At 35.5% G+C, this 22,496-nt stretch overlaps 1 pseudogene; it reads right to left on the reverse strand.

The window, feature by feature from the left end:
• Positions 1-7,745: 7,745 nt before the first annotated feature.
• Positions 7,746-8,524, reverse strand: LOC138159169 (tRNA-specific adenosine deaminase 2 pseudogene; annotated as a pseudogene).
• Between the last annotated feature and the right edge of the window lie 13,972 nt (positions 8,525-22,496).

Below are 22,496 nucleotides of genomic sequence, written 5' to 3' on the forward strand. Positions count from 1 at the left end.
AGAAAACTTCCACTCTACTTAATAAAAATATACAAATTCAAACAATTACTTGAACAGGTGCAGAAAGACTTTGATAAGTAATAATACTTGATTCCAAATCACTACAAAGTAGTGGAAATTCTTTTAATATCATTAAAATGGATTAGAATGGAATGCTATAAAAAATAATAAATGTGATAAACAGAGAAACATGGCAGAATTTCCATGAAATAATGCAAAGTAAATTAAGCAGAGAACAAAGTAGACAACTACATCAATGGCAACTTAAAAAGAGAAAACAGGGGAGGCTAGGTGGCACAGTGAGCAACACACAAAAAAACCTAGCCATGACACCTTGGGCAAGTCACTTAACCCCAATTGCCCTCCAAAAAAAGCAAAAAAAATAATTTTAAAAAACCAATAAAAACTGAATTTTGGAAAATTACAAGGGCCAAAGAAGCAATAAGTAGATCCCTCTCCAGAATCCTGTGAAGGGATAGGAGGTCAATGGATATGTAATGGCTGCATATATTATCAAATTTTAAAAATAAATTAGTTTTGCTAATTGTTTTCCCTTCCTTTCAAAAAAAGAGATATTTTTGTAAAGGATTACTATCTAGGAGTAGAAAAGGAAAGATATAAAGAATTAAAAAATAAATTTTTTTAAATTTAAGTATTGCTTAACACTAGCTGTGTGACCTTGGGCAAGTCACTTAACCCCAATTGCCCTGCCTTCCCCCTTCAAAAGAAAAAAAAATTTAAGTATTGAGCAGCTATGTGTCACAGTGAATAGAGCACCAGTCTTGGAGCCAGGAGGTCCAATAAGTTATGAGTTCAAATGGGGCCTCAGACATTTACCACTTACTAGCTGTGTGACCTTCAGCAAGTCACTTAACCCCAATTGCTCTGACCTCTCCCCTCCAAAAAGAAGAAAAAAGTATTTTTAAACTTTTCAGAATTTATTAAAAATGACTCTACATAAGAATACTGATCTCATCACTATTTAAGGGAAAACTATTTGGAACTTTTACTCAAGTTCAAGGACTTAAGGCCAAAGAGCTGTAAAATGAGAGTCGTAATTGAAGGATTTACCAAGTAGAAAGAAGGGAATTGATGTGAGAGGTAGAGTTAGCAAGATTTGACAAGTGATTGAATATGTGGAATGAAGATGAGAGCAGGAAGTGAATATCATAATGTTTGAATATGATATAAAAGTTCTAATCCCAAGTAACTACTTTTGCCCTTCTCAGAAGCAGAAAAATGCATTAAAAATGTTTCATTAGAAAATAAATTGCATTGTGAATTACACTCAAGTAGGAAAGACAAGATGCGTTAGTGAATATTTGAAATTCAGAACCATCAAACAAATAAAATTTCATGAAGGACTGTCTGGGATGCTGCCAAGTGAAGAAAACTATCACTTGGCCTTTGGGTTATGACTTTCGTTATATGGTTGAAGTCATCTCTGAGAAATCATAATCTATTTTCCCCATATGGGTTTATTTATTGTCATTGTAACCAAGATTCTTATGCTGCCTCGAAAATGATGAATCATGTATTTTTAAAAATCAATATTTACAGCACAAGTTCATGATCACAATATTTTATTTACCATGTAATGTAATAACATTTGACTTTGATACAGAAATTAGCTACCTACCACTATAAGGAAAACAGAAATAGCTTCCTTTTTGGTCTTTCTGACTCATCTGTTTCTCTTCTGCTTTTTAAATTTCCCTTTCTACTGTGCTGTTATGTACTCTTAGTTTCCCTAATTCTAGTTGCCTTTCTGCAACTCCTGAAAAGTGAAAAGGGGAGTAAGAATAAAGAGAGAGGCATTTGAGAAAGCCTCACTCACACCAAAAAGAGAAAATAAAATTTTTTATGAAGGATGAAAGTTAATGTTATCAGTATTTATGTATATATTCAGATTTCTATGTTATTGCTAAATGAGTTGTTTCATATGCTTCGTATGTAAAAAAAAGAGAAATAGTGTATACTGGATTCAGATGAATAATAAAAATCACTTACCTTTCTTCAGTAAATGCTGACTCTGTGTCAATATATATAAACAGCCCCTTCTAATCCTCCCATGTCAGTGAGCAATGTGGCTAAAACACTCATCATCATACAAAATTGGGTTTTGCCGCAACCTGATGGACCTGTGAGCTGATGGAAATATTACTTGTATGAATAAAAATGAAAGGAAAAACAACCTAAAAATACTCTACTAATTAATTTATGCTATAGGATATAAAGTATGAATTTCCAAAACTGTCTAGAAAGTCTCAAAAAAATTTAACGGATATTCAGATAAAAATTGGTGAATAGTTTAAATGTATAAGAAAATAAAAAAATACATAAAATAACATAATTAATTAACATAAATGCTTAAAAAAAGCCTGGTATATAGATGGCATGTTGTTATAATGTAAGTAACTGTGGACAAAAAAAATAATTCCAATTAATTTTTTTCACAACAATACATTTTAGACTTTTGAAGTGATCCTTGTTTCTTTTCCCCTATTAGAATGTAAGGACTATATGACTATAGCCCCTTCCAAATTGCAAATGTAGTTTAGCTCTCTAGTTTTCTGTTGATCCCAAGGTTGGCATTTCAAAAGTTCTACTCAATGAATACTTGAAGATCTTCTAATACATTAATTCTCCATGTTTTACCCTGTCAATTTTACTTGAAAGTTTGACAGGATAAGCTATCTTTGTAAGTCTTAATATTTTAACTTTAGAAAAAACACAATCTAAGATTTTCCCTCCTTTTTCGTTATTAGCTGCCATGTCTTATGTGATTCTAGCTGTAAATCTTTGGTCATTTTTTTTCTTTCTGGATGTTTTTCCCCCTATTGGTCTAGAAAGACTGGATTTGAGCTACTGGTGTTGCTGGGAATTTCACTATCTTTCAGAAGATGATGACTGGATTTGTATTTTCACTTTGCCTTAATAAATCTTTTATGTTTTTAAAAAATTGTAGGATGCCATATTTCAAAACACAATTTTCAGGGAATCCAATGACTACTAAGATTATCTGCCCTTGAATTGTATACAAGGTCAAATGTCTTTCAACATTTTACTTGTATTTTTTCAATCATTTGATTTTGTACTAGTAGTTCTTATTGCAGTATTTTTGGTGCATCGTAATTATCAGGGAGTTCATTTCTTCAGATATTGGTATATGTTGCTACAAATTATTTTCCTTTTCATTCTTTAATCCCTCCTAACTCTCATTCCAATTAAAATTACATTTTGTCCTCTTCAATTCTTCCAGGTATTCCTGGGGTCAAGGCATTATATTCTCTCAAGTTTTATATCATTTGTGGAAAAACGACTTTATTTTCTGTTTTAACCTTTTCGGTTTTTCAATCCTTTGTATAACTTCATAGTGAGTCTTTTCTTATGCTTATTCATCTCAGTTTTTGGATTAGTACTTCATACATGGGTCAGTATATGATCCCTAACCCAAAATCTTAGATGGGTACCTTAGGCTCTGATCCTCAGAGTGACTAAATGTGTGACCTTGCCTTCTCTAGGAATTTTTATATTTTGATGTAGTTTCCTGGTGACTTGATTCTAGCCTCAGCCCTTTGCCTATTTCCTTTTCTTTCTATAGTCAGAAATATGGAGTTGGTTGCCCATCACCTGCGGAGATGCTAACTGAAATGAGGGAGATAACATACACAGTAGTGAGCAGGCTTACTACAAGATTACAAGGGTTTTACTTTCCAGGTGTGCACAGTGTTATACAGACAGTCACCTAGCTTTTTCTCCACCTAATCTACCTTTTCTCTACTCAGAAGCACCACATTTCTTTGTCATCCTTATAAAATGCTAGACTCAATGGTAATTAGTCATTTCTCATTAGTTTTATCACTTATTATTCTCTACTACCCTGAGAGCTTTATGACAATGTAAGTAAATCTTGATTCCTTCATGTCTTTTCCTGCCAGAAGTCACTGTTAAATACATCTGAACATTTACTTAGCTTTCCCCAAAATAATGAAGGAACAAGCACTAATTAAGTTCTTATTAAGTGCCAGAGAAGGCAGATAACAAAGACAAAATGAAACAGTCCACCCTTTAGGAGTTTGGATTATAATCTATCAATGGAAGTAGCATATATACATATACAATTAGTAGAGAATATTTGGAAGGTAGTTTCAGGGGACAAGGACTAGGAGTTACTGGGATGAGGAAAGGGCCCCGGTAAAAAGTAGAACCTTAGGGCAGCTAGGTGGTGAAGTGAATAGAGCACTACTGGAGTCAGGGGGACCTGAGTTCAAATCTGGCCTCAGACACTTAACACAAAAACTAGCCATGTGACCTTGGGCAAGTCACTTAATCCCAATTGCTCTACCTTCTCCCTCCAAAAAAGCACAAAAAAGGAAGTGGAACCTCAACTGTAATTTGAAGGAAACTAGTAAAGGAAACTTGTAAAGGAAAGCAGAAACTAAAAGAGCTGACAGAGCAGTTTTTTCTTTTTCTTTTTTTTAATTTTTTTTTTTTTTAAGCAATTGGGGTTAAGTAACTTGCTCAAGGTTACACAGCCAGTTATTTTGTGTGGGTGCCAAATATCTGAGGCTGGAACCGATCCCGGGTCTCCAGACGCCAGGGGCCGGCGCTCTTACTCACTGCACCACCTGGCTGCCCCTCTGTAGCAGCAAGCACCCCAAGCTCATCCTCAGGGTTTGCTGCCCATACAGGTTTTTGGATCTGCTTTGTTAAAGGAAAGCAACTCAAAATGGGTTAACAAGCTTACTTTAATCAGTCAGACCATATATCACTTACCTTGTTCAGGGGAAAAAGGTCAGCACCCCAAGCTTCAAAATATACAGACAGAATTATCAAGACATTAACAGATCAAGTAGACAGCTTTCCAAACTGTCCAACCATTACATCCATACCCAGTCAACATCTGGGTTTCCACATCTGGGTTTTTCAAAACCGGGGGACTCTCAACAACGGCTTCCCAGAATTCAGATCAAATTACAGAACACTTCTCAAAGTGAGTCCCAAAACAAAGCTACACATCAGGGCTTATATAGCCTTCTCCTGGCTCAGAGAATGTAACAACCTTATTGACTCATTGGCCAATCAAGAAGTATCTACTGAAAAACAAGCCTCCCTCCCCAGGCTTCAGGTGCATTTTAGCCTAGGGGCAGGGAAGATCTTCCAAATTTGCATTCCCATTACACCCTCAAGCAGTTTTTTTCTAAATGGAGAGTGAGAAGGCATGAAGAATGGTAGATGCAAAAAATAAGACGGGAGATAGTGGGTTACATCTTAACAACACCAGGAAAGTCAGATAATGAGACCAGTACATGAAAGGAAGTAATACTAAGCCTGGAAAGGTAGGTGGTAAAGTCTTTAAATGCAAAAGGGAGAAGATATTGCATCATAGTTACAATAATGAGTCACTAGAATTTACCCATAGGCGAAAGATTTTGTTCTGTCTGTGCTTTAGATTTGCACATTTGCAGCTTTGTGGAAGATGCACTGGCAGAGAGATGAAACCAAGGTGGCTGGATAGAAGATTTATTGGAGAAGATAGACTTGCTATAAGTGGAACAATTGAAGTATAACATTCCTTTTGAAAGGTGATGAGAACCAGCACAATGATATATAAAGATATATGTGGAGATGACCTTTTGAACTAAAGCAATACTGCTGTCTTCAAAAGAAATAACGTTATTAGTAAAGTGGGGTAGTGGGAGGAGAGAAAACAGTGAGTTCTGTTGTAGGGTCATTGCACTGAAGATATCTAGACAATATACCAGTTTCAAACTTCTGATAAGGCAGGGAAGAGTGGTGAGACTAGAGAGTTCAGTTGAAACATGAGGGCTAGTAGAGTTGATTGAGTCAGCAAGAAGAAACATGAAGTGGATGAGGAGAGTCAATGAGGCCTGGAATGCTAAGGAAGGTCCAGAATTAGGGGGCAAAATACAAAGGATGCTTCAACAAAAGAGACTGTGGAGGGAAGTAAGGGAGGTGAACAAAAACATAAAAAAAATTTTAAATGCTAATTTACTCTAAATATCTAGACAAGAGGGCTAAGTGCAATGAAAATGGCAAAAACCTTTTTGATGTGTTTCCAATTATTTGGTGAACTCAAATCCCAAATACTATTAAAAACAGAGGTACTTGAAAAAGCACATAATTTCTTAGCCTATAAAACTCAAATACCAAGTTTGCACTCCACGTGGAACAAGGTACTCATCCCAAAGGACACTACAATTCAGTCAGGATCCTATGTCCCCATAAACTTTTTAAAGTTTCCTTGTTTTCCATCTGTTTGCTTTCCTTTGGCCTAATTCATATCTGATTCTGTTTGTTTTTTTTAAGCAATCGGGGTTAAGTAACTTGCTAAAGGTTACACGGCCAGTTATTTCTTCGTGTGGTGCTAAGTATCTGAGCCCGGATTTGATCCCCAGGTCATCCTGACACTGGAGCCAGTGCTCTTACTCGCTGAGCCACCTGGCCACCCCTGATTCTATTATTACTAGATAAAACTTTATCTGAATACCTAAATGTTCCTAGAATGTATTTCAAGGGGCAGCTAGGTGGTGTATTGAGTGCATAGAGCACCAGCCCTGAAATCAGGAGGACATGAGTTCAAATCAGGCTTCTGACCAGACACTTAACACTTACTAGCTGTGTGACCTGGGACAAGTCACTTAACCCCAACTGCCTCACCAAAAAGAAAAAAAAAAAGAATGTATTTCAAGTAAAAAAAAAAAGCTGATAAAGGAATGAGCCCTTTAAACATGACTCCCCTAACAGTGTTTTGGTTTTTTTTTAAACAGCAGTTGTCAGGAAAGAAATAATATTTATTCTTATTCTCTCAATCATCTCAAAACCTTTTTTTTTTTTTGCCCTAACTTCCAAGTCTAAGCTCACCCTGGAATCTGTTTTTTTGCATCTTAAATATTCACAGTAAACAAGATTGAACAAATTACATTTGACACCCAAATTGTTACCTCTGATATGTAGAACTAACTGGGAGAGAAAAATGAAAACCTGTCAACAGATTTCAGATTTTATTTAAGTTTTTTTTTATTAGGAAAAGGATGTTTCAAGTAAAAAAAAAACCCTTTCAAAAATATATATGGCTCTTCAGGAGAAGGAAGGAATAACATAAGGTAATAAAAGTTGGAGGGAAAACTTATGTTCTATCAATGAACTTATAATAAATACAATACTAGGGAGTGGCCTTAAACAAAGGAATTTTTTTTTAATTTCTTAGTAATGAAATTATAATAAAAAGTAAATATATACTGGGAAATGCAATAACACTATTTAAACAAATGCTGCCATTTTCATGAAACTAATGAAAGTGATTCTCTCTACTCATTTCAGTATCACAACTACTCCTAGGGAAAACATCCTAATTTGGGCCCTTATCAAATCTCCCTTAAACTACTACTGACTTCTCTTCTTAATTGCTCTTTCTTCTGTTTTTTTTTTTTAAATAAATCATTATTTATTGGCTACTCTGTGACAAGCACTGTGCTAAATGGTAGCACTACAAAAGAAAAGCAAAATAGTACCCTGCTCCAGAAGTTTACATTCTACTGTACAACATGTACATATGTATATATATATATATATATATACATATATATATATACATATATACATATTTATAAATAAGACAAAGCAAATACAAGGTAACCTTTATTAAGATGTTAAGGTACTTCTAGCTGGAAGAATCAGGAAAGGCCTCTTGCAGAAGATGGTACTTGAACTGAATGTTGAAGGAACCAAGTATTCTGGGAGGTAAAGGTAAGTATCATTCCAGGAATAGAGAATAGCCACTATGATTGACAGGGAGTTGTATTTGAGAAACATCAGGTTGGCTGGTAAAGGATTAACCACAGATACATAATTCAGTCCTATTAAATGCTTCTATTCCAAGAATTCTGTCAAGGTCACTGTTAAGGACTGGTCTTCTATCACATGAAATTTAACATTTGTGACCTTCCTTTTTCTGAACTTTTGTTTCGGTGCATTTGGATTTTCTTGTTTGTAGAAGGTCTTTAACATTTCCACTGCTTCCTCAACTTGATATCCAGGAATGCACTTAAAGGGTGGTCCAGTATCTGGTAAGTCTGCTGAGGCAATGTCCAGAACAGAGCTGCAACCTCCAAATCATTCATTCTGGCAGCCATATACAACAAGTGGGATTTTCATGAGGCGATATACATGGTTCCACAGTGACATATAACACAGTATGTTCAAATACTTCTGTAGGCCTTTTACCATAACGATGACATCATTCTAGGACCTGATCAATTGCTACCATTTCTGCATGTCATGTAGCATTTTTAGTTTGATTAACTTCATTCCTCACCTTCGCCAGAATTTCACTGTTATAGACCATGAGGCACCCAAAAGGAACTTCTCCATTTTCTAGGGCTTCTTTAGCCATGTGCATCGCCCTCTCCATCCACGCCTCCCCCTCCTCCGATGACACAGACACACCCCGGGCTGTGAGCGGTGCCTTAGTCATTGTGTCCTCCATCCCGCTCAGGCAGCCCGTCTCCGACTAACCAAGGGGGAAGAGAGAGAGCAGTCACGCCACCAGGCAGAAGAGAGTGGGCGGTGGAACGTCGGAAGCCGGTGGCTCAATTGCTCTTTCTTCTGATGGATAAGTTGTAATTAATCATTGTTAATCATACCAAGAATAATTAACAAAAGGGTTAGTGTTGCTCTTTAATGGCAAAGACCACAAATGAAAACCACTCATGGAAGCATGGCTGTGGTGATCACTTTGATTGGTCAACAAGTAATGAGAGAATGGATATTATAATAAGGTGGTAAGAAAGGTAAGTGGTAAGGTGGTAAGATAGTGGTACTCCTTGGGGTGGCTAGGTGGCCCAGTGAATAGAGTACCGGCCCTGGACTCAGGAGGAGTTCAAATCTGGTCTCAGACACCACAAAAACCAGCTGTGTGACCTTGGGCAAGTCACTTAACACCAATTGCCCTCCAAAAAGCAAAAACAAAAAAGTGGTAGTCCTGACTCTTGATTATGTTATTATTCTTAGATCAACCCTAGCCTCGAGCAATCCAGGAAAAAAAAAATTATTCCTAGCTCAAGTAGAACACAAAAGGCAAAAATTCTGCTTTGATGAAATTATTTGTAAGGTTCTGTAGCGGCAAGCACCCCATCGTCCCCGGGGTGTCTGCCAACACAGGTTCTTGGATCTGCTTTGATAAAGGAAAGCAACTCAAAATGGGTTAACAAGCTTACTTTAATCAGTCAAACAAATATCGTTTACCTCGTTCAGGGGAAAAATGTCAGCACCCCGAACTTCAGAATATACAGACAGAATTATCAAGACAGAAACAGATCAAGTAGACAGATTTCCAAACTGTCCAACCATTGCATCCATACCAAATCAACATCTGAGTTTTTCAAAGCCGGGGGCTCTCAACAATGGCTTGCCAGAGTTTCATCTGATCAAATCACAGAACACTTCTCAAAGTGAGCCCCAAAACAAAGCTACACATCAGGGCTTATATAGCCTTCTCCTGGCTCAGAGAATGTAACAACCTTATTGACTCACTGGCCAATCAAGAAGTATCTACTGAAAAACAAGCCCCCCCCACCCCCCCCCCCACCCCAGGCTCCAGGTGCACTTTAGCCTAGGGGCAGGGAAGATCTTAAAAATTTACATTCCCATTACAGGTTCTCTAGTCAGGTAGGGCAACAACTCCAAAATTTCTTTTCCTCATCAGCCCACCCTTCAGAAAACTTAGATTTGACTTATTTTCCAAATGAGGAATAAAATAAAATCCAGAATCTGCCCTAATATTTGGTTCTTCAATAATTTCTCTCAATCTGCATTCATCCATTCTGTTCTCCAATAAAACCTCCATATAACTGTGAATCTGATTTCCCTAAAGCACACATCTGACAATGTCACTCCCCTGTATCTAAAATATAAAATGCAAAGGCTGTTTTTTTTAACACTCAAAATATGACTTCAAACTGCTTTCCCACTGATCACAACATTCTTATGCACCAGTTTTCAATGAAACTGACTTACTGTTACTCACATGGTATCCCACCTGTCATCATCCTGACTTTACAAAGCCGATTATCCCCTTTGCAGAGAATGCTGTTCTCCCTCTAGGGAAGGAGGAAATCTCTTCTAAGAGAGGAGAGTGGAGAGACTTCATGGACGAGACAACACTTACTGACTAATAAATAAAAGGATGAATGGAGGATTCTGGTAAAATAGCAGAATGGGTAAAAAAAAAAAAAAAACTCCAAGCTCTCCAGATTTCCTCCACAACCAAGAGAAAACTTCCTCAACTAAATGTGAAGCAAAAAATAAAGAGTTGGGACAAATCAGCGGTCCTCCTGGGCGAAGGAAAGAAGATGAGAAGAAAAATCACTAGACTGAAGTTGGGCTTGTTTCCTGTAAATTCTAAACACCTAAATATTAGTTTTGATGAAACAGCAAGTGGCAAGCACTGGGGCTAGTTAGGTTGGAAGGTATATGTGGGGCAGGGATGCATTTGGCTGTGGGAACTTGATGAAGGGTGGAGTTCTGGGTTTTTCTTCCAAAACAGAGAGTAGAAGTAAAGGATACGAGGACAGGGGGACCATTACCCACAATCCAAGGTTATGTGGTTACAGTAATAAGCTGCTACAAAAAAAAAAAAAATCAATGAGTGAAGCAGAAAGAATGAAACTAAAAAACATTACTATGAGAAAAAAAGCCTGGGATTCATCTTCAGAGGATACTGAAGCTCTTAAAGAAAGCTTTTCCTACCCAAGAGAGTAATGTCAAATTGTGACCTGCCCAAAGAGAATTTTAATAGAAGAACTAGAAAAAAAAACTTTTAGGACCAGGTAGGTAGCACAATGAATAGAGCACAGAATCTGGAGTCAGGAGGACTTGAGTTCAAGTGTGACCTTGGGTAAGTAACAACCCTAATTGCCCTGTTTAAAAAAAAAAAGATTTTTTAAAAATCAAATGAGAGATTTAAGAAAAAAAATTTGAATAATAATGCAAGATAAAGAAGATTATGAAAAGAATGTCAAGCAACTGGAAAGGAAAATCCAGAATATTAACTACTTGAAAATTAAAATTGGGGAAGTGGAAAGTCAGTGAAATGAGAGGATAATAAAACAATTATAATGAAAAAAATGGAAGAATGCGAAACATCTCATAAAGATAACTGATCTAGAGAAAACACAGTAACTGGACTACCTAAAAGCTATGATAAAAAAAAAAAAGAATCTTGATACAATACTTGAAATGATTAAAGAAAATTGTCCTGAAGTGTTACAACAAGAGGTTAAAGTAGAAGCAGAAAAAAAATTCACATTTTAACACCTGATAGGGATCCTACAAACAAAAACTTACACAAATATCAAAAATTCCTCAATAACCAGCTCAAGGAAAAAATATTACTGAGTAAGAAAAAAAGCAATTTATATGACAGAGACACAATTAGAATCACACAAAACCTAACAAAGGTGACACTAAAAGATGCCAAGTCTTGGAACAATAAAAAAGAATTACAAAAGAGCTGAGGTTTGTAGCTAAAAATATCATAGTCAATAAAGTTAAGCATAATCCTGAATGAGAAAGAAATGGACATTCAATTAATTGACAGAATTTCAGTACTTTCAAAAAAAAACCTGAACTTAATAAAAAATTTGACATATAAGAGGTAAAAGAAATATAAACTACATGTCAAAGACTCAATAAGGACATAATGTTTGCTTTTTATGTAAAAAAGAAATATAAAATCTGTTATTAGAAATTGGGTAGTTCAAAAGAAAGATTGTGGTAGATCTTAGTAGAATGCAATTCTAAAGATAAGTAAAAATATTTAGAAAACAAAGTAATTGTCTTATACAAATGAGTTGCAAGAGGCAGAAATGACAGTTCTGGAGCACTGCTCTCATCATGAATAGAGAGAAAACAATACATATATCTATATGTATTGTATTGTTATCATATAATATATCATATACATATGAGATATATAGAGATATATTCATCTCTATATTATTTTATTAAACGGCTATAAAAGTATTAAATTAAAAAAGAAATAAAAGGCTTAGGATTGATAGGGAGTGGGACAAGAAAAGGGAGTGATTTTTAGAGGAAATTTTACTCAGTTATGTATTAAATAGAAGGGAATAAATGTTTTCTGAATTTGTAACAAAATAAGAGGGTTAGGCAATAGGATAGAGAGGGTAAAAGGAGGGTGTCCAGATTAAAAGAATGGGATAGAGAGGAAATAACAGATGTGAAAGGCTATAAAAGACTTCTAAATTCAGATGGAAACATGAAGGTAAGGGGAAAAGGTTGGGCAGAGTGGATAATGGAGGGATCTTAGGAGGCTTTGGTAGGTTGAATAGTAAGAGGGCAAGGTAGTGGGTAGAAGTAGAGAAATACAAACAAAATAAGTCAGTTGTAGAATTTATTAGGGAAAAAAACAGGGTAATAATTATGAGCTCAGACAGAGTTAAGGTGTAGAAACTAAAGTATGTCAAACATATTAAACTATTTAAAATAAGTAGTCGATGTAATATTGGAATATTGCTGTGGTTTAAGAAATGATGAGTTGATGCAGTTAGAAAAATGTGAAAGAACTTAAGACTAATGAAGGGAGATGTTTTCCACCCTCAGAGAAATAGGACAAACAAGTATAGTATGGTCTTACATAGGTGCATTTTGACTGTTTATGTCTATGAGTATAAAATTCTCAAAGTTTATATATGCATACATATATGTATCTTTGTATGTAAGAGTGTGTATTTATGTATTCCCATTATAGCCTTCTTCACAGAAAGGTGAGGAAAAAAAGTAAAAAGTTCACAGCAGAGAAGAAAATTTACAAGGAAACAGAAAAGATGTATAGCTCTTTATACATTACATAGTATTTATTATATATGTTTTCTTGAAATGGAATTTCATTGCTGTATATTTTTGAATACTCTTATAATCTGCAGCCCACATTGAGGGCTTTCTTATCTTATTCTGTATTTAAAGTTTATATATTCCTTTTTCTATAGTGCATCAAGTTTTTAAGTTTAAAATAAATTTTTTAAAAAAGAAAAAGAAATAAAAGGATATCAGCACAGAAAGATGTACAGGGAATCTGTTCCAGGGATCTCAATGAGTGTGGGGATCAGTTTGTTGTCTTTAGGAGGTAAACTTTGAAATAAGATAGTATGAGATCAGGCTAAAGAACATCAATAGGAACCTTAGTAAGCTAGGAGAAGACATTTATATTTTATCCTATGGGAAAGCAGCTGCTTAAGATTTCAGGGTAGTGGTTTGACATGGTCATTAACTAATTATGAAGATTCCTTTAGCAGGAATCAAACAACCAACATCAACTGCCTACTACATGCCAAAAACTTTGATACACAGAAAGAGGAGGAAAAAGAAAAACTAATTCCAAGAAACATATATTCTATTTAGTAAACATAAACATACTCAAATTTCATACAGAATAGGAAACAATAAATTGGAAGAAGCGAGGTGCCTTAGGAGATTGCTTGGCATGTAGTCAGAGTTCAAATTCGACCTCAGACTCTAGCTGTGTGACTCCGGTCAAGTCAATTTAACCTCTATTTTTCCTTAATCTACTGGAGAAGGAAATGGCAAATCACTCCATTATCTTTGCCAAGAAAATGCCATAGGCAGTATGTTCCATAGTGTCACAAAGAGTCAGACACAAGTAAACACCTAATAAATACAAAATTTATAAGAGGTGGTTAGGGAAATAGAGGAACTAGCATTTAAGAATAACTATGAAAGGATTCATGTGGAAGATGGAACGTCACCCATGAGGAACTGAAAAAAGAAAAAGCCAGTTTGGCTGGACCAAGATCGTGCAAGAAGGAGATCGATGCTTGATGAAGTAATAAAGATAAGTTGGGGCCAGGCACAAAGGACTTGAAAAGCCTGAGTTAATGACCTGAGAGCATACTATGAGGTATAGGAATTCAATGTCTCAATGAGAGAGAAGAGCTGTTTTACATGTTATTCATTAAAAAAAGAGATAGAATAAAAAGATGAAGCACAACAGTAAGATCCAATCAGCGAATATTAACAGTTTGTGATGACTGAAGTGGAAAATCTATGCGTAATAGTGAACTACACAGTGTGAACATCCCTACATGTGGCTGTGGTGGAAAGGAAGAATAAACAGTGGAACTGAAGCTGAGGAACCAGGAGGTGAAGTTATTTAGGGAAGAATCAACCTGAATGCTGAAATCCAAGAAAATAAGGTCAGAATTTTGGGAAAGAGATATTGAGCCAGATGCTGAACTCCTTAAGAAGGGGAAAATAACCTGGGGGCAGGATAGATAAAAAACTCATAATGTGTATGGGATAAAAATTTATTGAAAAATGAACTTAAGAAGAAAAATGCTAAATTATGGCAGTAAATATTCTTGAAGTGACAGGTGAGAGCAAAAAGTATTTCAATATAAGTGTGATATAGTTGTGGAAGATGAGGATGAAAAACTAGGAGGTAAAACCTTGAGAATAATTTATACTTAGATGGTGGGAGATTGCTAGTTATCAAGTTGTTCTGCCAGAATTGTAATGCTCACAGTAAATAAAGTCCTCAAAGTGGTTAATTTCAACAAAACAATGTGAAGAGGGAAAAGAAAAAAAAAATTACAAGGAAGAATCTGATAAGTATCAGTAGACTAAACAAAAATGTCATGTCAAGGAAAATTTTAGAGAAGACAATATCAGAAACATGAGAAGGGATTGGCTAACAATGTTAAATGATACAGAATTGTTAGGAAAGATAAGGTCTGAAAAGAGTATGATTTCTGTGGTTGAAAAGCAACATAAATCATACTACACTACATGGAGGTAAAGACTGGGTAGTAATACATTGAAGGTAGCAAATGTTTGCTATCCCTTCTTAGAAAACTGGCCCTGAAGTAGAGGAGAATAACTGAATGACAAGTCTGTTGGCAAAAAGGGTAACAGGAATAGAGGTTTGCTTTTGGTTTTCGTTTTTGGGGCTTTTTTGGATGGGAAAGACTGAGACAATGTGTCACTGGATTTAAAGTGGGAAAGACCTTTTGGATAAGGCTTCAGACTCTTCCACCTTTCTGGGCAAGCCATAGAACTCCTAACTTTTAAGAGCCTCAGTCTACAAAACAGGGCTAACAATAGCACTCTGCTTGACGCAGGGTGGGTACTAAATATAAATTTTTATTGTTGATGTTGTAAAGATAAAATCAGATAATATATGTAAAGCACTTTGAACCCTTAAATAACTGTAAATGCAGGCTATCATTTACAAACATCACAGAAGGACCCAGCAGGTAGAAAAAACTTAAAGCTAAGTGAGAAACATTGACAAGCTCACTAAAAATGTATACAGAGACAGCATTAGGGTATAAGGGAAAGCATTAGCCTTGAAAAGAGAATAGATCATCCATGTTCTCAAAAAGAAGGAAAGTCATGAATGTAAAAGCATATATTAAGCACTTAATGTATCAAAATTCAAATGGAACCAGATCCCTTTGGGCCTTATATTGACTTTGCTTTTGCTGTTCATTTGTTTCAGTCGTCTCTTTGTGACCCATTTGGTGTTTTTTGGCAGAGATGCTGGAATGGTTTGCCATTTCTTTCTCCAGCAATTTTTACAGATGAGGAAACAGAGCCCAGCCCTCAACTAGGAAGTGTCTGAGGTTAGATTTGAACCTGAGTGTTCCTTACTCCAAGCTCAGTGCTTCATCCACTTTACCACATAGCTGCTGCTCATATTGACTTACAAAACCACAAATTAATAATACCTACATTCTACTGTATTTTTATTTCTAGTTACACATTTCCCAATTACATTTTAATCTGGTTTAGGCCACACTAAAGAGTTTTTCAAGCCATAAGTAGCCTACAAGTGACACCTCTGCTGTAAAAGCACTTTATTAAAAACACTGGGAGTATTCATGCTCAAGGAGCTCCTTCCTCTAAAAGAGGGTTTCCAAAAAATATTTCAGCTAAAATTCAAATAAAAACGCCCAGTGTTCACTAAGATTCAATAGCAAAGTAGATGTAATACATGTTCCTTAGTATCATTTACATTGACAAAACTATATCCAGGAAAGAAGAGAGAGCAAAGGCATAGAAAGAAGGTAGAGATGAAAGGGGAGATTAAGATAATTTCAAAATTCTCAAAAAAGTAGTTAGTGAAGTAATCAGCTATGAGGAGGCAGGCATGTAAAAATACAAGACGTTTGACCTCCATAGGACATATTAAAGTTTGTGAGTAGATGTTCTTATATCAGTAACTGAATCAAATTTTCACCTTGCCCTCCTCAATAAATCAGAATACTTCTGCTTTTATATCCCTTTAGGATCAGATGAGAGCATCCTCCTCCTTGGCTCAGCTAGTTTTTTCTTTGGAAAGGAACTGGAGCATATTTTAAGGAGAGGGGAGGAAGCCAAGACAAGGAAGGATTAAAGATGGAAAGAACAAGGTCTGAGGAGATAGGAAAGGTTTGGGATTAAGGGCACCAATCAAAAAAAGTTAAGCAGTATAGGGATTAAGAAAAATAGGAAGATTAATATATTTTAAAAGTACTCAAAATCTAATTCAAGAGATGAAACCAAATTCTTGTTAAATAATCGATTTTACTAATCTACTTCTTTCTTGGCTATATCTACTTGATTAATGTTTATGAATTGACTACTGACTACAAAATAAGAAAAAAATTTTTCCCTTGCCTCTGTGAGTGAGCCCCGAGGCACACCTCCATGTAAGGCTTCATCTAAGCTGGTAAGGGTTGTTGCTAAGAAAGCTGAAGAAAGGTCACCAGACTTCTCTAATTTCATTCCATAAGCCTAAATATATATAAAAAAAATTTAAGTGATAAAAAAAGAGTTGACATTTAACTGGTTAATCAAAACCTATAGCATTTCCTCCAAACTTTTCTTTTTACCTTCAAACATAGTTTACATGATGCAAATTATTCTATATCACTGTTTTTATGTCTGAAAGCCCCTGCATCATGTCAAGAAGCCATTACAAAACATTATTTCCTTTAGTTTTCAATGAAGCTGGGTATTCTTGCTTTTCTTCTTTTGTGACAAAAAATTCCTAAAGGGTAACATTCTGATTGGTGTTCAAGGATAAAAAAAACCCTACAATTTTTAAATGTACGTTTCTTGTTAAAAAAAAATCACCTTTTCCTTTAAGAAAACAAATACATCACAATTTCTTTGTACAAGTGACCATTTTGTTATAAAATTCAGAGCTCAAAATAAAAAAAACTTTTAGTGATCGTATGCAAGTTACACAGTTCAAACCATAGCACTCTCTGCTCTAAAAGTTCAGAAAGTACTGTCATTATTATTCTACACCTGCCACATGAAGTAGTTGGAGACACAATGGAGAGTGCTGGTCTTGGTTAGACCTTAATTCAAATACAACCTCAGAAACTTTCTAGCTGTCTGATCCTAGGCAAGTTACTTTACCTTTGCTTACCTCATAGTTTCCTTGTCTGTAAAAATAGGGGTAATAACATGTACTTCCTAGGGTTGTTGTGAAGGTCAAATGATAAAATTTTTATAAAGCACCATTCAGGGCACAAATAGGTGCTACATTACATAAAGGCTTAGTCCCTTTCCCTTCCCTTTGATCTGAGTACATTACAGGATTTATCTAATTTACAATAATAATTCACATTTTACAGATTACACAGTGTATCCATGAAACCTAGTTCTAGAATTCAGATTTCACTTCGGACTTCGGTGTTATGACCCTGGGGATTCTATCTCAGTTAGGGTGACAAGAACCTCACATCAGAACCTTTTAAAGCAATATGAAATAAGGTTTTCCATTAGCATATCTATACTTATCCTCAGTTATCATGGCAGTGGACAGATAGAAGAATTTGCTAGGCACATAAAGGCAGCTAGCCATTTGGTCAAAAATGATGTCACTCATTATTGCCGGTAGCATGACAATAATACATACTTCAGCAGAGGAGAAGAGTAAAAAGAAATATATTTAAAGAATATCTGTTAGGCACTTACGTAGGTACCTCATCACCTGACATAACAATTCTAGTGATGCAAATTGGGGGAAAAGTTCTTCCCTACTGTTCTAACTCCTCTACTTGATTGTGTGCTAACTGGTCAAAATAACTAATATAGAATAGGTATAGATAAGAGGGGTCTGGAACAGAAATTACAAGGGTACAGGGAAGATGTCCTGAAGAGCTGGAGATCATGAAGCTGTGCATAGTCCCAGAATTCTCTCAGATAATGTACATGAGAACTGGTGTTAAAGAACTTAAATGATTGTTCACTACTCCTCACTCATGATTTTGTTTGGGAAGCTAAAGTTGGTTAGGTTCATCTTTAATCCATTCTAAAATTCCTTTGAGGTTACCATGAAAATCAGTTAGTGTTCAGACTTGGTTAGAAAAGAATTATTTCATGACTTCATAGCTTAAAGACAGTGTTTAAATGGTAGATTTCTAAGAATACTTAGTCTCTTCATTCATGAAAAATGGTACATGAAAGAGAGGAAGTATAGGGCAAAGATTTAGAGAATAAAGAACAGGTCAGGGTCTGCCCTGCCCACTGCATGCTTCTTCTGCATAACCCTGTCTCTTCCAGCTCATTATCATCCTTCAACTTTCCCACAATCTTACATCTACCATCTTATACACTAATATGTACATATTATCTACTTTTTTAAAATAGTACAGAAATAGGAAAGAAAAATAAAAATTATAATGCAACTTAATGTGTTGTAAAATTTATACACACACACATACCATCCAGCCTTTAGGGATACCCTTTATTATATAGAGTTTCTTCAAGAATAGGAATCTTTAAGGACCTTTTTACCTAATAAATAAAAAGTCTGTGTAATTAGCACATCATAAGCAATATGTTCAGTTTAGGTTACTATTATAAAGACAGGACACATTTTAGAATTGAACAAGACATTCAATTCTATTTAAATAGCATAATCCCAGATTATCATGCAATGTAAAATTTTTTTTAAATAAATGAATGTTTACACCTACTTGAGGAAAAATTATCAGTGGCCATTTTCTGGATATATTTGGGGAGAGCATCAATGAGCTGAAATGAGCATTTAAAAAAAAAAAAAACCACTAGTACAATGTGATCAGAAGCTGGCTAGAAATATCATGTAATCCCACCTTATACCATATCCGCTGCTCAGTTCTGAGCAGTTGGTTCATTTAAAAAATTAATTGAAATAAGGATCAAGTTGCTCTAACCCTACAGTTTAAGATGAAAACAAGGTTTTTAGTACTAGATTTTTTTTTTTTGGAGGGGGAAGGCAGGGCAATTGGGGTTAAGTGACTTGCCCAAGGTCACATGGCTAGTAAGTGTTAATTAAGTATCTGAAGTCAAATTTGAAATCAGGTCCTCCTGACTCCAGGGCTGGTGCTCTATTCACTGGGCCCCAGGACTAGATTTTCAAAGTAAAAATGAAAGTGCTGATACCTCTTAAATGGTAATCATTTTATAAACCATTTACATCTGTTGTGTGCTACAAGTTATTAAAATACAACCATTAGAAGCAAGACATTTTATAGTAAAAATAAATAGCATAGCAATTATTAAAAGAACAGGTCTGTCTGTGGCACAGTGAGGACTTAAACCTCATGATCATAAGTCTTCATTAATCATTGCTTTGTAATATAGCTTATAAAAATCTTATTACTTCTACTAAGGAAGCATCAAAATGTCAAGGAAACTTAGAGTTTGTATTTGAGGAGCACAGGCTTTGTTAACTATGTAGAGAAGCTCTTGAACACCCTGGTAATCCTGGCCTGTCATTTTCATGAGATCCGATGGGGAAAGGGATAAGAAATCCTATAGAAGTATATAAACAGTTTAAATCAATATGAATACAGAGGAGGCTGTAATTACTCTCTATGCTGATAACATTCCAGATTTATCTTTTACAGCAATATTATCTTAACCAACAAATCTTCTCTGACAAAAAAAAAGATACCATGGTGATAGATTCTTATTTTTTGGTTATCTTATTGAGTTGCCATGTACACACTAAGGCACAGAGCACCAGACATTCAGCAGCTTAGATTCTATAAAGATGTATGATCCCCTTTAAGAACTGCCCAAGCAATGCCCTGCTTAACATCATATAGAAATTTTTAACCATCGAGGGTTTTATGACATAGTTGCAAATAAAATTGTTCTTTTAATGCCACATTTACTCTTTCTTATTAACTAAGTGCATTGTGCCCTTCTGGACTTCAGATACAGATGTTTTACACAATAAGAAATTATTAGTTTGATGGGTACTCCTTAAAATATAGGGTGAATATAAAAAAAGCAGCTAGCATCTAAAAATTAAGATAAGACAAGTATCTTGTGAAAGGACAAATTAAACTTCACATTACTAGTTTAAGGCTTCCAAATTTGGCAAAAGCTGCTGGGAAAATTGGAAAGGAGTTTCCCTGAAAGTAAGGTGAGATCAGCACTACATTCCATATACCACAATGTGCACCAAACTGATACATGACCCCAAACATGGCCCCATTTCCCAACCAGATGCACTCATTTTGACCCCTGGTTTGAGTACTTAACCCCCAAACCCCTAGTTTTCAGTTTTATTCTGTTGTCTCCTCCCATTACATTGTAAGGTCATTGAGGGTGAAGACTCGTTGTTTTGCATAGTATTTGTATCCAACTAGCACTATGCCTGGCCCAAAGTTAGTTAATAAAAATTTGTTGACTTTTTGATTATATAAAAGATCATATTGTAAACAACTTGGAGAAATACAGAAGGTAGATACCTTTTCACAACTATGGAAGGGGAGACTCTTTGACCACAGAAGTGATACAGAGAATCACGGGAAATAAAATGGATAATTGATTCCATAAGATTGTTAAAATTTTTCACAAAAAAAAAGCAGTTAAGAATAAGAAAAAGCAGGTAATTAGGAAGAAATTTGAATCAAATTTTTCTCATAAAGGTCACATATTCGAGCTTTATTGAGAACTGTTACAAATATATAAGAACAAGAAAATTTTCCTAATAGATAATTAGTCCAAGGATGTTGATCAGTTTGTAGACTGAAATCTAAACTAACAAAAATAATGTGGGAAAAAATGTTTCAAATAACTAATGAGAAATGGCAGTCAAAATAATTGAGGTTCCATCTTACAGCAAACTGATTAGCCAAAAAAAATTGCTAATGTTGGAGCCAATCTGGAAGCCAAGGTGGAACTCTGCTCCAAATCATTACAAAACATACTCTCTAACCTAGCATTACCTATACTAGGCATATTCAAAAGAGATAAAAGACAGGAGAAAAGAACACCTCTAAACAAAGATAGTTATGTCATTTTAATATATTCATGTATATCCAAAATAGGGTTCCTCATTTGGGAAATTGCTGAACAAATTATGGAATCTAAATGTAATGGAACATCATGGCACTATTAGGAATGGAATGGTGAAAGACACAATTCTTACAATCTGCCTGTAAGACTTACATTAACTAAGAGGTAATTGATCAGATCCAGAACTATTTATACACCCCTGGTGATGAAGCCTACAGGTACTGAAGTCTGGAAGACTTTTCTTTTGAAGTTCAGATCTGTCCTTAGAAACTTGATAACTATGTGACCCTGGTCAAGACATTTAGCTGTGGTTGTCTCAAGTTTCCTCAGGTGTAAAATGATGGAAATGGCAAACCACTCTAGTATCTTTTCCAAGAAAACCCCAAACTGGACACTGAAGAATCAGAAATGACTAAGCAACAAGAAGTTGCAATTAGCAGCCTCTGGAAGATTTTAACCAAGGGTTGACATAGCCAGAGTTGCACATTAAAAAGATATTTTTTAGCTGTGTAAAGAATAAAGGCAGGTGGGGCGTCTAGGTGGCCCAGTGAATACCGAACCTGCCCTGGAGTCAGGAGGACCTCAATTCAAATCAGGCCTCAGACACCACATGGCATTTAACAACTAAACTCCTTTTTGTGGGGGAGGAGGGAGGGTGTTTGTACCAGACTTTTCCAGTTTGACCATGGAAGGCAAACAGATGAAACAAACTGATTGTTAGTACCTTGATAACTTAGTGAATTGCACAGATATCAAAATGTCAAAAGAAATTATTTTTCTCTTTGATGAATATGGCTCTAAAATAGCTTCTGAAGCAGAAGTGTCAAAGGTGCACTAGAACCTGCAGGGTTAATGTTTATTCTTTAAAGTTGTCATTTTTATTTCTAGTAATGGCTAGCAAGTTTTAAATAGGTTGCTCTTTTTAAAATAGAATAGGCCAAACTCAACACTGTGACCTGCTCCCCCCCACCAATAAAAAAATATTGGGGCCGTTTTTGTGACCACACTGTAAGGATTTTTTTTTTACTTAAAAAAAGTAAATTGTCTACCTCCCCATCCTCCCCCCAAAAACATTGATAAAGCAAGGAATACAACATTCATTTTATATGTGAAGACATGCAAAGGATAGTTCTTTATTATCC

Source organism: Petaurus breviceps, unplaced genomic scaffold, assembly GCF_028583685.1.
Source record: "Petaurus breviceps papuanus isolate PSGF00001 unplaced genomic scaffold, PetGlider_PUasm1.0 175, whole genome shotgun sequence".
Lineage (NCBI taxonomy): Eukaryota > Metazoa > Chordata > Mammalia > Diprotodontia > Petauridae > Petaurus > Petaurus breviceps.